This window comes from Rana temporaria, chromosome 10 (assembly GCF_905171775.1).
Source record: "Rana temporaria chromosome 10, aRanTem1.1, whole genome shotgun sequence".
In the NCBI taxonomy this organism is placed as follows: Eukaryota; Metazoa; Chordata; class Amphibia; order Anura; family Ranidae; genus Rana; species Rana temporaria.
Genome location: NC_053498.1, coordinates 34,933,022 through 34,948,054, shown reverse-complemented (window position 1 = coordinate 34,948,054; position 15,033 = coordinate 34,933,022).

Sequence of the window (15,033 nt, the reverse complement as noted above, 5' to 3'; positions counted from 1 at the left end):
CAACAAGAGATCTTCTGACAGCAGATGGCTTACTCCCCAGCCAGGGGGTTACGTGGCAGGATATCCAAGAGCCAAAAACTTCTCCCACAGTGGACCGGTAACCAATGTTGATAGAAACCAATATGGAGAAGAAAAAGGCTACATAGTGTGAACCCATATAACAATTTATTAAAAAGATTAAAATCACACTTACAAGAATGTAGATAAAATTCGCAGTGAAATTATAGCCGGCTGGCTAGCAAAACCTGTTCACTCCGGGACACAGTATGGGACACAGTATGCGGTTTCTAGACGTCAGCACGCCGCCACCCTACGCCGTTTCGTCTCATAAGACGAAGTCTGCGTCGCTTTAACAGACAATTGCGCGGTCATGCGACGTGGCTCCCAAACAAAATTGACGTCCTTTTTTTCCCACAAATAGAGCTTTCTTTTGGTGGTATTTGATCACCTCTGCGGTTTTTATTTTTTGCGCTATAAACAAAAATAGAGTGACAATTTTGAAAAAAATGCAATATTTTTTACTTTTTTTACTATAATAAATATCCCCCAAAAACATATATAAATGTTTTTTTTCCTCAGTTTAGGCCGATACATATTCTTCTACCTATTTTTGGTAAAAAAAATCGCAATAAGCGTTTATCGATTGTTTGCGCAAAATTTATAGCGTTTACAAAATAGGGGATAGTTTTATTGCATTTTTATTTAATTTTTTTTTACTACTAATGGCGGCGATCAGCGATTTTTTTCGTGACTGCGACATTATGGCGGACACTTCGGCCAATTTTGACACATTTTTGGGACCATTGTCATTTTCACAGCAAAAAATGCATTTATAATGCATTGTCTATTGTGAAAATGACAGTTGCCGTTTGGGAGTTAACCACAGGGGGCGCTGAAGGAGTTATGTTTCACCTAGTGTGTGTTTACAACTGTAGGGGGGTGTGGCTGTAGGTCTGACGTCATCGATTGTGTCTCCCTATGAAAGGGATCACACGATCGATGCAGCCGCCACAGTGAAGCACGGGGAAGCCGTGTTTACATACGGGTCTCCCCGTTCTTCAGTTCCCGAGCAATCGCGAGGGGGCGGCTAGAAACGAATAGCTGCGCCCTCATCCCAGATCGCTCCCACGGAAGAACCGACCGCCGCATGTACCGGGGGGGGTCCCGATTGGACCCCCGACCCGCGGAAAGGCAGGGACGTACATGTACGCCCATCTGCCTATACGTGCCATTCTGTGGATGTATATATACATGCGGCAGTCGTTAAGCGGTTAATGGGCAGCTCCAGAATATGTGTATCATTGTCCCTTTCTCCCAGCAACCTCTCTAGCATCTGTCTGAGATTTCTGAGAAAAATGTGTTTAGACGCCACTGGCGTATAGTACTAACGTGTTAGTATTTTATAATTTAATTCTTGTATTTTCGTACACCTTGAAGATTTTAACGTCAGGTCTATAATATTCTGGCATTGTACTGGGGAGAATGTTTGTCCTAAATCTCTTTCCCATTTGGCCAAACATGTCATTTTGAAATCTTCTGGGGGTGCAGTCAACAGTATATACATTTTGGAAACCATGTGGTGGAGTGGTTCACCCCCCCCCCCACAGTATTCCTCAAATTTTGTTAATGTCCGATTATAATTTTCTGCACCCCCCAGAGTTTCCAAAAAAATTCGGACCTGCCGCGCTTGCCATATCGGTATTTCACAACACCCCCCGCTTTGTGTTAATTCCCTCTTGTTACAAAATAATTGTATATTTAAGATTTAATATCTCACATATATGATATATGGTTAAAATAAGAGAGTTCTATTGTCCAGAGCGAAAGCTTTAACATAACACACATTTATTAGAGCTTATACAAAGTCTAATCTAACACACAGAACCTATCTATAGTCTCAAACAAGACCGTAGGTTAAAATACATACATTTACATGAAGGAATCTGAGTATATTCCTCTAAAACATTAGATTTCAAGCGTGTGCAGTTGCTACATGTAATTATAACATGCCTATACCATAGTTACCCTTTTAAGACCCATGCTTCTAGGCCATCTCTCCATCAAGTCATCCTTTCATAAAGTGATGCTTCCATAAAGTGCATTCCCTTTCCCTCTGCAGTCGAGTATATCTCTCTATGCTGACGTCCCATTGGTTGGCCTAGCTAGGATCACGATTGGAGGCCTGACTACATAAGTCAGCCCCCTTTCATGCAAATCCTGTTGACTATATCCGGCAGCAGATTAAAGTGAACTTTCCCAGGCTTAAAAAGGGTGGGGCTGTCTTGATTGAACATCCCAGCATGGGGTCCATCACATAAGGTGGTTTAATTCACTGACTCTGGTAACAAACAAAGAGCTTTGCTATGTGCTAAATGTCATGAATTAGCATGCTAAATGAACAATATACTCTGTACTCTGACTGAAATGTCTTCAGCCACTACTAAGAGAAATATATTCATAATTCCAATATATATTTACATTCAGACACAGACACAGCCATATATATATATATATATATATATATATACACATACTGTATATCTCTATTTAATTTAGATTACCCAAAAAACATATGGCAACACCCTATTGTTGGCCACCTTTCTCCCAGAAAATGGGAGGCTTGAAATCTACCTTTCTCTCTTAATTTTTTAAATATCTGAGATTCCATGCCTGGCTTAAACTCTGGATTTCCTACAATCGGATAGAGGGGGGAACTTTTAGTAGAGAATTTCGGATTCTGACATACTTTATTGCCAGTCCATAGAGTTGGTCCTATTGTAGGGTGTGTTTTAACTATGTAGGGTAGTGCCGTACAACACCATAATGCCCTATTTAGCCTCACGTTAACACTTCACCCTATCCCTCTGTTACTCTGAAAGCCCAACTCCAGGGAATTTTTTTCTGTATATGGAGTGGAGAAGGGTTAAAACTCCAGCCCAGCTTTTAACCTCTTGCCTCCCCCGTAAGATGTTCTTTAATGCCTACATGATGCACATATGCATCTTCCATAGATTGCCAAGGCTTCCATGCCGTATTCTCCCAGCTTAGTGACAGAGCTGTCCTAGACAGCTGTTTGTCTTTAGTAATGACAGTAAACCAGCTCCCGATCATGTGACCACTGTGACATCCAATCACAGTGGTTACATAGTCAAGCACTCCAACCCAACCACCAGATATAAAGACTCAGTTAAAGGGATACCAGGACTGGCCAGAAAGTGGTTACTAATACAAAATGGGTGTTGAAGCGATGGACCAAAAAGTAAGTATAATCAGGTGTGATCTCCATCTCTCTATCAAACGAGTTATGCGTGCACTACATGTTTATAATAGGTCCAGTATAGATTTATTAATCTTGCTAATAAAATTGGTAGGTGAAGCCAACAGGTTTCAGGGGCTCCAAGACCCCACTCCCCACCCCTTCATCAGTGCTTGAATGGTGGCAGTAATAGGATAAATACTGGACAATCAAATCAATGGGTCAAGCATTTTAAAATGTTGGGTACACTTGGTTGGACTCTAAATGACACAATCACCAAAATAAATTTTTCAAAGAAGATGCATTATTTACAGTTAAATGTAGCACTACCCCTGTAGGAGCCCATTTCCCTGCATTCACAGTATTCACAGCCAGGAATTCAGCATTTTTGTCATTCTTCCTTTGGCTGAGGAATCAGTCTAGGGGTTTCTTTTTGGGTTTTTATTGGGAACAGAAACTTGGATAAGGGAGCATGGGATACCCCAAAGTGTAGAACTTAAGGACTACTAGGCTTCTGGCTGCTCGGTACAAAATACAGGCTGTATTGCACAACCTACAACCTACACTAACTCTCCTGACTCTACTCAGACTCTGATTCAGGCTTTCTCTCTCTCTTCTGTAGGCTCCCCCAGCTAAGCCTAGATGGGAACTCAATGTTCTCCGTTTCTTTTCTGTCTCTCTCTCTGCCCCAGGGGCAGAGCCCCCAGAACAGAGGGTCCCCTCCAGAAGGCTGGACCCTGGAACTCTGCTGTCAGTCCTCAGATTATTTATGAGCTCTTCCTCCACCTTCTGGGCACACCTCCCCAGAGATTGACTGGAGTTCCATGAATATTCAGGCTGCCTGTCCTGTCACCCCACTATACTTCTAGAAATCTTTAGGAGAGCGTGGAAGTAGCAGACAAGCAGCCTGTGAGACACTAAACAGCCAAAGCAATCAACCACTTCTCCACTGTTTAATTTTGCCTAGCAGCCTATTCTAAGTTAGGAGAGTGATATACCTACCGAGAAGCAAGCTATTTTTCCATGTAAATTACAATTACATGAAAAAAAAATAGTTCAAAGATAGTTTTAATAATAGTTCAAAGAAAACTTTCTCTTCCATTATTAAAAAGTAAGCCTTCGTGCACAATGGGCATTTGCAAAGCTCTCCTGGATGCCTTTTTCCTAGCAGAAGAAAAGATGCGTTTTTGTAAACACATTTAAGCATGTTTAGGTGTGTCATGTGCTTGGACATTAAAATAATTTCATTGGTCAGAATAAAAAAAAAAATTCTGACCATTAAAATGAATTAACGCTCAAGCGATAAATGTGCCTAAATGCGCTTACAAGCGTTTAAGCAACATCAAGAATTTTTCCTGCCAAAACGCTGCTGCTCCTGAATGCGCTGACCGTGAGGGTTTTTTTTTTCTGCCTCTAAACTCCTGTAAATGCCTATGTGTGGATGGACACATAGGCTAACACTGAGGGGCGCTTAGAGGCAAAAAAAAAAAAAAGCCTCAAATGCTCCTAAAAGTGGCGTTTTTAAAGCGCAGTGTGCATGAGGCCTTAAAACTAAACTTATAGGCTCAAGCACTCAGAGCCATTTGTTTACTTTTACTACTACTCCTGAACTGCGTGGGGGCAACCCATAGATAGCATATGGGCAGAGGTGTAACTAGAACGTTCAAGGCCCGATGCAAGAAACCATAAAGGGCCCCCTTGATCTTTGGGCCTTGGGCCCTGGTCGCAAGCGCGACCTTTGCGACCCTGGTAGTTCCGCCACTCGTGTCAGTAGTTTTTATATTTTTTTGTATTTATTACCATTTTATTTAATGTATTTATTTATTTATTAGGAGCTAGTTGGCACCAGATGCAGTCCAATGCGTTTTTTTTTGTTTGCATGAAAAATGCATGCAGAGTGTTTTTCATGTATTCCAATGGCCCCTAGTTCACACCGGTGCAGTCAGTTTCTGGTGCAGAAAAAAAAATAGAATGTGCAGAAAAGCCCGGAGTAAAAGCACAAGGAATAAACGTAGGGCTGGCATGACTGGGGTGGAATCAGGGCAACGGAGGGTTAAGACAGCAGGAGAGCTCTCAGTCTCAGGGGAGTGGCTGGAGGAGCAGTCCGGTGAGGGGGCGGAGCCTTATATATAGGGGGCGGGATCGGCGCCAAAACCACACGCAGGCAGAGTGAGAAGAGGGAGGCAGGATTTCTTGTTGCTCCCTCAAACATATCAGAAAGATTTATTTCCCCTCAAACGGATTCAGAGATGGATGTGGATTTAATCCTAGCAAGACTCAGAGCAGCAGCAGCTAACAAGGAGGAAGGATGGCTAGAATCTCAGGTGGGGGGCTTATTGATAGACGAGGCGGGGGGGTCCCAGACGGAGTCAGTATTAACCCCACGCGCTCGGCGCTCACGAGCACCGCAGCGCTACTCACCTACCCCAACACCGCGGTCCCGGCGGTCTAATAGCAGCCCACAAAGCCACCCTTCACCCCCTCCAGCCAAGCGAACCCACGCTGCGGCTGGGGGTGCTGGCACACATAATTTAGGCCCGGGGGGCGGGGCTTCGGAACAAAATGGCGCCCGATCCTCACACACGAGGCATAGCAGCATGGCAGAGGCCTTTCAGCCCCTAATTAACAGTACTGCAGCAGGGAGGGGGGGCCAACGATCCAAGCAGAATTCCTCCACAGGGGGGCATGCCAGGAACACTACAACTATGGCAAAATCGGACATTGAGGCCGCGTTCCGCTTACTGCCAGTTCACCCAGACAGCTTTCGGCTGTTGGGTTGTCGGTGGCGGGATGAGTTCTACGTGGATCGATGTTTGCCAATGGGCTGCTCGATTTCTTGCGCGTTTTTCGAAACTTTTAGCTCTTTCTTGGAATGGGTGGTCAGGGATGTGGCGGACACGGATTCAGTAATCCACTACCTGGATGACTTCCTGTGTGTTGGGCCCCCGTCGTCCAATGTGTGCGCAATATTGTTGGCAACGTTGCAGCACATGGCGGAAAAGTTTGGAGTGCCCTTGGCAGCCGACAAAACGGAGGGTCCAACCACGGCGTTGAGTTTTTTGGGAATCATGATTGATTCCGAGGCTATGGAGTGTAGGCTTCCAATGAACAAGGTGGAGAATCTTCGGATGGAGATTCGGGGGATGCTGGGGCGGGACAAGGTTCAGCTGGTGTCCCTGCAGTCTTTGTTGGGAAAGTTGAATTTCGCCTGCCGCATCATCCCTATGGGGAGGGTTTTTTGCCGACGGCTGTCGGCAGCAACAGCGGGGGTGAAGGCGCCGAAACATTATATCCGTCTAACGGGTGAGCTGAAAGCAGATTTGCACATCTGGGATACGTTTTTGGAAACGTATAATGGAAGGGCGATCTGGATGTCAGGGCCTGTCAGCAACTTTGACCTGGATTTGGTCACGGATGCGGCCGGGTCCACGGGTTATGGGGCCTTTTTTAAGGGGCGGTGGAGCGCTGAGGCATGGCCTAGGTCATGGACAGCAGCGGGTTTTGAGAAGAACCTGGTGCTGCTAGAACTATTCCCGGTGGTGGTGGCAATCGAGTTGTGGGGGGAAGAATGCAAAAATTTGAAGATCAGGCTAAATTGCGATAACATGGGGGTGGTACAAGTCATTAATCGAATTTCCGGTTCATCGGTACCGGTGGTGAGATTACTGCGCCATCTCGTGTTGCGTTGTTTGCAGTGGAACATATTCTTGTATGCTGTACACATCCCGGGGGTGGATAACAAACTCGCTGACGCCTTGTCTCGATTTCAGTGGGACAGGTTCAGGGAGCTGGCGCCAGGGGCGGATGCAGAAGGGGTTCCTTGCCCTGGGTGGATGTGGGGGCTTGCATTGGAGCCGCTGCAGACTGGATCAGGAGGTCGGTGAGTGGGCAGACATGGGCTGCATACTCGAAAGTATGGGAGGAATGGGCCAGTTTCAGACGGCTGGCAGGCGCCGAGCTGGGCGAAGGCGATATGGGCTTGTTAGTGGTGTATTTTGTGGTAAGACATATAGAGAAGGGAGGGTCGGTATCTGCTTTAGAGAAAAAACTAGCAGCTTTAGCGTTTTGGTTCAAATTGGAGGGTAGGACAGACCTCACGAAAACATTTTGGGTAAAACAGACGGTAAAAGGATACAAAAAAGGGCGCCAGTACAAGGACGAGCGGAGGCCAGTGTCATTTTCAATTTTGGGGAGAATTTTTGGGGTTTTAAAGGAAGTTTGTTCGTCCGAATACGAAATGCGTTTGTTTCGGGCGTTTTTTTCGGTGGCATTTTTTGGGGCATTTCGGATAGGGGAGTTGGTTAGTCCCTCAAAACGGGTGGCCGGGGGTTTTTTGGGGGGTGACGTACGGTCAGATGATGATAGGGTGGTTTTTCGGCTGAGACGGTCAAAGACGGATCAGATTGGAAAAGGGAGGGAAGTAATTTGTATGCGATGCCGGGTTCAGAGATGTGTCCGGTAAGGGTGGTAAGGGAATATGCAGAGGGACGCCCTGAGGTTGGTGGCCCGTTTTGGGTACACGTGGATGGGTCTTTTGTTTCACGATTTCAATTCATTGCAATTTTTAAAAAATGTTTGAAGATGGTGGGGTTAGACGAGCGGCTGTTTGCCTCGCACTCCTTCCGCATCGGGGCGGCAACCGAGGCGGCCCGGTGTGGGTTGGATGAGGCGGCAGTGAAGCGGATTGGGAGATGGGAGTCGAGGAGATTCCGTTCGCCCTCATTTGTTGATGGATTAAAAAAAAAAAAAAATGGGGGGGAAGAAAGTAGTCTACGGGAAAGGCCGGTATCTTTTCTGTGGGGGCAAATTGTTAATAGTCATGATTTATTGTTTGTTTTTTCAGGTGGAAGACAGGCGCGCCTCGTATGGATCATGGGGCATTCTTATGTCTGTAGGGGGGCTAGAAGAGCGGATGCTAGGCCAGGGGGTAGGCAATTGGGAATTTCCAGGCAGGAGGCTACTATTCGTTGGTTGGGGATCCCTGGGATGGGTTGGGGCAGGGTGCTGTCGGAAGTACAGCGCTATGCTCGGCTCGACCGACCCCCAGATGTGTTGATGTTACACGTCGGGGGGAATGACCTGGGGATCCGGCCTATAGGGGATTTGATGACGGCAGTTAAGGCGGACGTCTTGACGATGCGGGCATCTTTCCCCAACATGTTGATCATCTGGTCAGACATTGTCGCGCGAAGTACATGGCGCATGGCAAGGTCGGTGGATCGGGTCAATAAGGGAAGGGTAAAAGTAAACAAGGTACTAGGGAGGTTTGTGGCTAAACACGGGGGTTTAGGGGTGAGACACAGGGAGTTGGAGGTTAATGTGGGTTTGTATCTGCTCAAGGATGGTGTTCATCTGACGGATGTGGGTACAGACTTGTGGATGATGGGGATACAGGAAGGGGTTCAGAGAGCCCTGCGGGTGTGGGGGGGCCCATAAGGAAAAGGGGGGTTTTCCTTCCGGGCTGTGGCGGTGTCCTTTGGTCCTTGACGGTGACAGTGAAATGATGGAATGGAAATGGTTGGGGGGCTCATCGATGGGATGGCCCCCTATGGTGGTTATTGCAGTGGAACGGTGTCTGCTGCAATACGGTTACGGTGCACTGCGGGTTAAAAAGGGGTCTCAGAGCTGGGTCGGCTGGAGGCCTGGGTTATGGTAATTGGTACCGCAGTGTAAAAAAAGGTTAATGGGGGTAGTTACTGTCAAGGATCAGTTGGGATTGGGTAAAAATATTAAAAGTGTTAATAATTTGGTTAAATATTGATTTGGTTACAAAAATAAAAATGGCTGTTGTGGCCAATTTTCTTCAATTCACCAATTCACTGTGTCTGTCTCATTACTGGGGTGAAACTGGTTACGGGAAAGTGGGGGGTAATAAGGGGAAGTATTTAATGGAGGGAGGGGGTGCATAGAGAGTGGCACATTGGAAACTACACTAGTCATGCATTTTTTCTACACAGATCTGTACTGCAGTACAGCAAAACGTATCAAAAACACACCGGAACTGCACGTGGTGTGAACCTTAAGGCCCGCATTCACACCTGAGCGTAGCGTTTTCGGTAATTTTTTCCGGCGTTTTGTCACGCGTTTGCATACAGCGTTGTCCGACGTTTTTAAACTTTGTCGTTTTTTATTTTAGCCAATAGGAAAAATTATCATCTCTTTCATCATTTGTTGCTATGTTTGTAGATTTTTTTTATCTTCTTCCTGGGTGAATATTCTATTTCACAGAACAGATTAAAGCGACAAAACGCCGGTAGAAAGACTTGTTGTCACGCTAGACGCTTGAATCGAGCGTTTCAATTAGTTTCTATGGGAATACAAACGTTAAACGCCCAAATCAGCCCGATTCGCGTGACAAAAAAGGGTCCGGAACTTGTTTGAGCTTCAGGCGTTCAGCTTCAGGCATTTTGGAGTGGAGATGTGAACCATCTCCATAGAGAATAATGTATTTTTTCCCCCTCTAGTGTTTTATAGCTTCAGGCTTCAGGCTACAAAACGCTCAGGTGTGAATGCAGCCTAAGCAAAAACGTATCCGGAGTGCATTTTTGTGGTGTGAACTGGGCCTTACAATTAAATTGTTTATAATTTAAATAAAAAAGAAAATAGGAGCCCTGTTGGGGGGCTTTGGTGAGATATCAGGGGTCTAAATAGATGTCTGATGTTTCACTTTTGAGACAGAGAAAGGAGATTGAGGACACAGCCCTCAATCTTCTTCTCTGCATCCTCAGCAGCACAGAATAAATGGACAGTATGGCCCAGATTCACATACATCGGCGCATATTTATTCCGCCGTAGCGTATCTCTTTTACGCTATGCCGGCGCAACGCACAGAGGCAAGCACTGAATTCACAAAGCACTCGCTCCCACTCGCTGTTAAAGATACGCTGGGTTTTCTCAGCGTAAGCCAGCGTAGGTGGAAGTGGGCGTGAGCCATGCTAATGAGGCGTGACCCCATGCAAATGATGGGCCAAGCGTCATAGAAGTACTGAAAATGAACGGCACATGCGCCGTCCCGTGGCCGCATCCCAGTGCGCATGCTCAGAATCACGTCGAAACAACTGCCTAAGATACGTCGAATCACTGCCTACGACGTGAACGTAACCTACGCCTAGTCATATTCACGTACAACGTAAACGTCAAAAGATACAACGGCTTGTGTTCCCTGGTCCATACCTTTGCATGAGTTGCGCCTCCTATATGGGGAATAACTTTACGCCGGACGTACGACTTACGGAAACCGCGTATATTATGCGCCGGGCGCAAATAAGTTTTTGAATTGGCGTATCTCCTTCATTTGCATATGTGCATAGAAAATCAATGGGAGCTGCAAATGCGCCCAGCGTAAATATGCGCCACGATACGACGGCGTAGGAAAGATACGCCGGTCGGATGAAGCCTATTTTCAGGCGTATCTCAATTTATGAGCACGGCGCATAGATACGACGGCGCATACTTACACTTACGCAGCGTATCTGGAGATACGTCGGCGTAAGTGCTTTGTGAATCCGGGCCGAATAGTCCTGTACAGAGCTTGCCGTTCATTCACAAACTGAAGCATAGTAAACACTGACTCTGTAAAACAAGGATGGGAGCGGTAAATGACACCAGCCTCTTCCCCAAAGCATCCCCCACATCAGCCAGCGGGAGAGGGGAGGGGGGAACCTGGCAGCGCTGCAGGGGATGAAGGGGGGCCTTGTAATTTTTGCGGTTCTAGATGGCAGAAATATGATGTAGATCAATAGCCTTTTTAACAAAAAAGACCATCCAAAATGCAGATTATGAGTAAACAGCTATTCCTACAGCTAATTATTTGCTAAATTGCATATCGCCTTTTGGTTCTCCTTTAAAGAATGCCTTTGTCTTTTTTCAGACCACATTGCCTAATTTACAAGATCAAAGTCCCTGTCCGTGAATTTCCACCCCCATAGTACTCCTGAGCATCCCTGAGGGTCACGGACCAATAGATTAAGTCTATGTGACATTTACAGCAATGCATTGCAAGCAACATCCACAGCGGCATATTGGCCTGTGTCGTGAAGGAATATAGACACGGAATTGAACACTGGGTACATTTAAAGACTGAATAACCGTTGCAGAGAAAAGATAAATAGCCGAGAAGATAGATAAAGATGGATCAGCAAAAAAAGCCATCCCACTAGTATGCAAGAGCCAAGTGCTTTCCTTCTCCACCATCCCATAACTAATTAATGGTCCTTTATTGATCCCACCTAATGCCTGAAGGGGGGTTGTGCTCACAGAATGTACTTACACTGCACTGTTAACATGCTTACACCACCCAGGCACTGCGTGTAATACCGCTGCACCCTCTTAAAGGCACAGAGCAGTGAAATTGATTATTTTAATGATATTCTAGGTAAAACGCGTAATGATGATAATGCTATCCAGGAAACACTGCAATCATCAGAAAGGCAGATACGAAAGATACCCATTTAAGCCAGTTTATATATTAAATGAAAAAAAAAATTCTCACAAAATCCCAATCAATACAAAAGCTTAAGTGATATTAAAAGCAATTTTTTAACATTTTTCATGTACCTGTACATATAGGGCCAGATTCACAAACGAGATACGCCGTCGTATCTCTGTTTCTAACTATGCGACTGATTCATAGAATCAGTTACGCATAGCTAGCCCTAAGATCCGACAGGTGTAATTGAATTACACTGTCGGATCTTAAGGATGCAATTCTAGGCCGGCCGCTAGGTGGCGAGGCCATTGCGGCCGGCGTAGAATATGCAAATGAATACTTACGGCGATCCCCGAACGTCCGAACGGCCCGTCGATCTAACTCTACGTCGTTTCCGTCGAGTTACGCCGCGTAAAACTAGGGCTGAGCCCTAGTTGTCTTAAGCCATGTTAAGTATGGCCGTCGTTCCCGCGTCAAAATTTTAAAATCAACGTCGTTTGCGTAAGACGTCCGTGAATGGCGCTGGACGCCATTTACGTTAACGTCTAAGCAAATGACGTCGGTGCGACGTCATTTAGCGCAATGCACGTTGGGTAATTTACCCGACGGAGCATGCGCAGTATGTCCGGCGCGGGAGCACGCCTAATTTAAATGGGACTCGCCCCATTCGATTGGGCCCGCATTGCGCCGGACGGATTTAGGATACACCGCCGCAAATTTCCAGGTAAGTGCTTTGTGGATCGGGCACTAACTTGGGAAATTTGCGGCGGTGTAACTTAAATCGTTTAAATTACGTTGTGCCCGGGCTACGTGAATCTGGCCCATAATGACTACCTTGTTCTTTTTTTTAAAGCGGAGGTCCCACGAAGAATAAAAAAATATTAAAAGCCAGCAGCTACAAATACTGCAGCTGCTGGCTTTTAATTACCTGTCCAGCGCGCCCGCGATGTCGTCAGCCAATGCCGAGCAATCGCTCGTCTCTCTCGGCTGCCCCCGCCGCCATCCTCAGTGAGGGAATCAGGAAGTGAAACGTTGCGGCTTCACTGCTTGGTCGCCTACTGTGTATGCGCGAGCAGCGCCGCCTGTCCTTACTGGTCCCTGCTGTCTCCTGGGACCAGTGTTTCCCAGAAGACATCGGGGGGCGGGAAGGGTGTGGCTCCCGCTCGAGTCAATTCCCAGGAAGTGGGTGCAAATACCTGTATTATACATGCATCTGCACCCACCCCCCACCTCTGAAAGGTGCCAAAAGTGACACCGGAGGGGGGAGGATTCTGAAAAGTGGAGGTTCACTTTTTGTGTGGACCTCCGCTTTAAGTTTGCCTTTTAGGCCATTTCTGCTGGTGCAATGATCTCTACCCCCATTTCCTTGTTCTTGAGTGTCTCCTGTGTTGGTTGGGGTCTCATGGAGACCCCCTCGCATGCATGCATCAGCCTGTGACTTTGGACACATGCATCTTGATGTTGTTTTGATAAAAATTCCTTTGAACTTTGTGATGGACAACAGGGACACCTAAATGCAAATAGTATGTAGGCAAAGAACACGCCCCACCATACCCCCATTACATGGAGAATTATTACACAGAACATGATTGGTTTATTAACAACCTGGATTAGTTCCTGCTTCTCGTTAAACAGGCCAAGGGTACCTCCCCAGTTCTCCTTACTTGGGCAGGGTGCACACATACCTGTTGTAGAAAGTCATTTTGCCACCTTGGCCGCTCTTGTTCCTCCAGCCTAAGGCCCCATACACACTATAATGCCGCGTACACACGATCAAAAATTCCGACAAGAAAAGTCTGATGTGAGCTTTTGGTCGGAAATTCCGACCGTGTGTAGGCTCCATTTGAATTTTTCTGTCGGAATTTCCACCAAGAAAAATTTGAGAGCTGGTTCTTAAATTTTCTGATGGGAAAAGTTCTTGTCGGAAATTCCGATCATCTGTATGCAATTCTGACATGCAAAAAAACATGCTTGAAATCAAGTCGACGCATGCTCGGAAGCATCGAACTTAATTTTTCTCGGCTTGTTGTAGTGTTGTACATCATCGCGTTTTTGCTTGTCAGAATTTCCGATCGTGTATTAGATTTTCTGCAGATTTTTGTCTTCATATTTACCAAAACCATGTAGTGCAAGGGCCTGCCTGATTGCATACAAATTGAAACTCATAAGGTTTAACCTCACATTATGTGTTTTTGGTAAATCTGAAGACAACAATCTGCAGGAAATCTGATATGGGGTCTAAGGCCCACACTCCATAAAACAGCACATTGTCAAGCTTCTTTCCCTCATCTCCAGTATGTCTCACAACAAGTACCACATCACTTTGCCAGAAATCCAGAATTTAGATCACTTCAAACAGGTGCAACCCAAGGCCTACCCCAGTGCAGTTTTTTCTTAGCCTTCTTTCAGTCTACATAATAATGTCTACTGGGCTCAAGTCCTGCGGGAACGCGTGGGAACGAAGTTCCTGCACTTTTTTCACAGCAGGAACGCAGTTCCCTTTGCAGGACCAGAGCAGCCGAGAGCAGCCGAGCCGCCCGAGCCAATCCTTCACTAAGCGGCGATGCCCAGCTCAAGTCACTGTCAGGGGCAGGCGAACCTTAGTCATCCTTTATGTTACTGGCCGCTTCCTGTATATGGATTCATCAGGTAGTGTGCGGGTATTCCGTCACTTCCTCGATGCCGCAATGTCTCCTGGGAGCCTTTGTCATTGTTCCCAGGAGACATTGCGGAGGTCTGCGGGATTTAGAAAGAACTTGCTTTAAAAAAAACATGCGGTTTAGTAATTATGCATTTGAGCGTACCATTTTTTTTTATTTTGGTGGGGGAGTGGATGGGGGAGTTCCCACACTTTTTTCCCCAGGACTTGACCCCTGAATGTCTATCTGACAACAACTCTTCCCACACATTGTGGAAGCTCCATAGCAAGCAGGCATTATATAGACAACAGGATGACCCACACCTATATTACACCCCAAGGTGTGTCTTAACTATGCAGAGGCTTTACTCCTGCCTACAGGTTATGCCCTACTAGGGTAGTCCAGATAACTTACTGCCCCAACTCAAATATGTTTCCCCCAGTAAGGACACTGGCACAGTGTGTTGGATTTAAATGGCCGCTTGGCCTTTTATTAACTCAAAAACATATTTAAACATAAACCTTCTTAAATGCTCCAGCTCTAATATGAATAAATGATTGCAGATCCTTGACACCATCTTGCAAACTTTTGGAATCTGTGGTACCTCTAAGTTAGATTCTGTCCCCAGCTGCATACACCACCTCGAGGACTTACTAACTGACCACAGACACCTACCACTTTACTACCCGGTAGTCTAGACTGAACTAGAC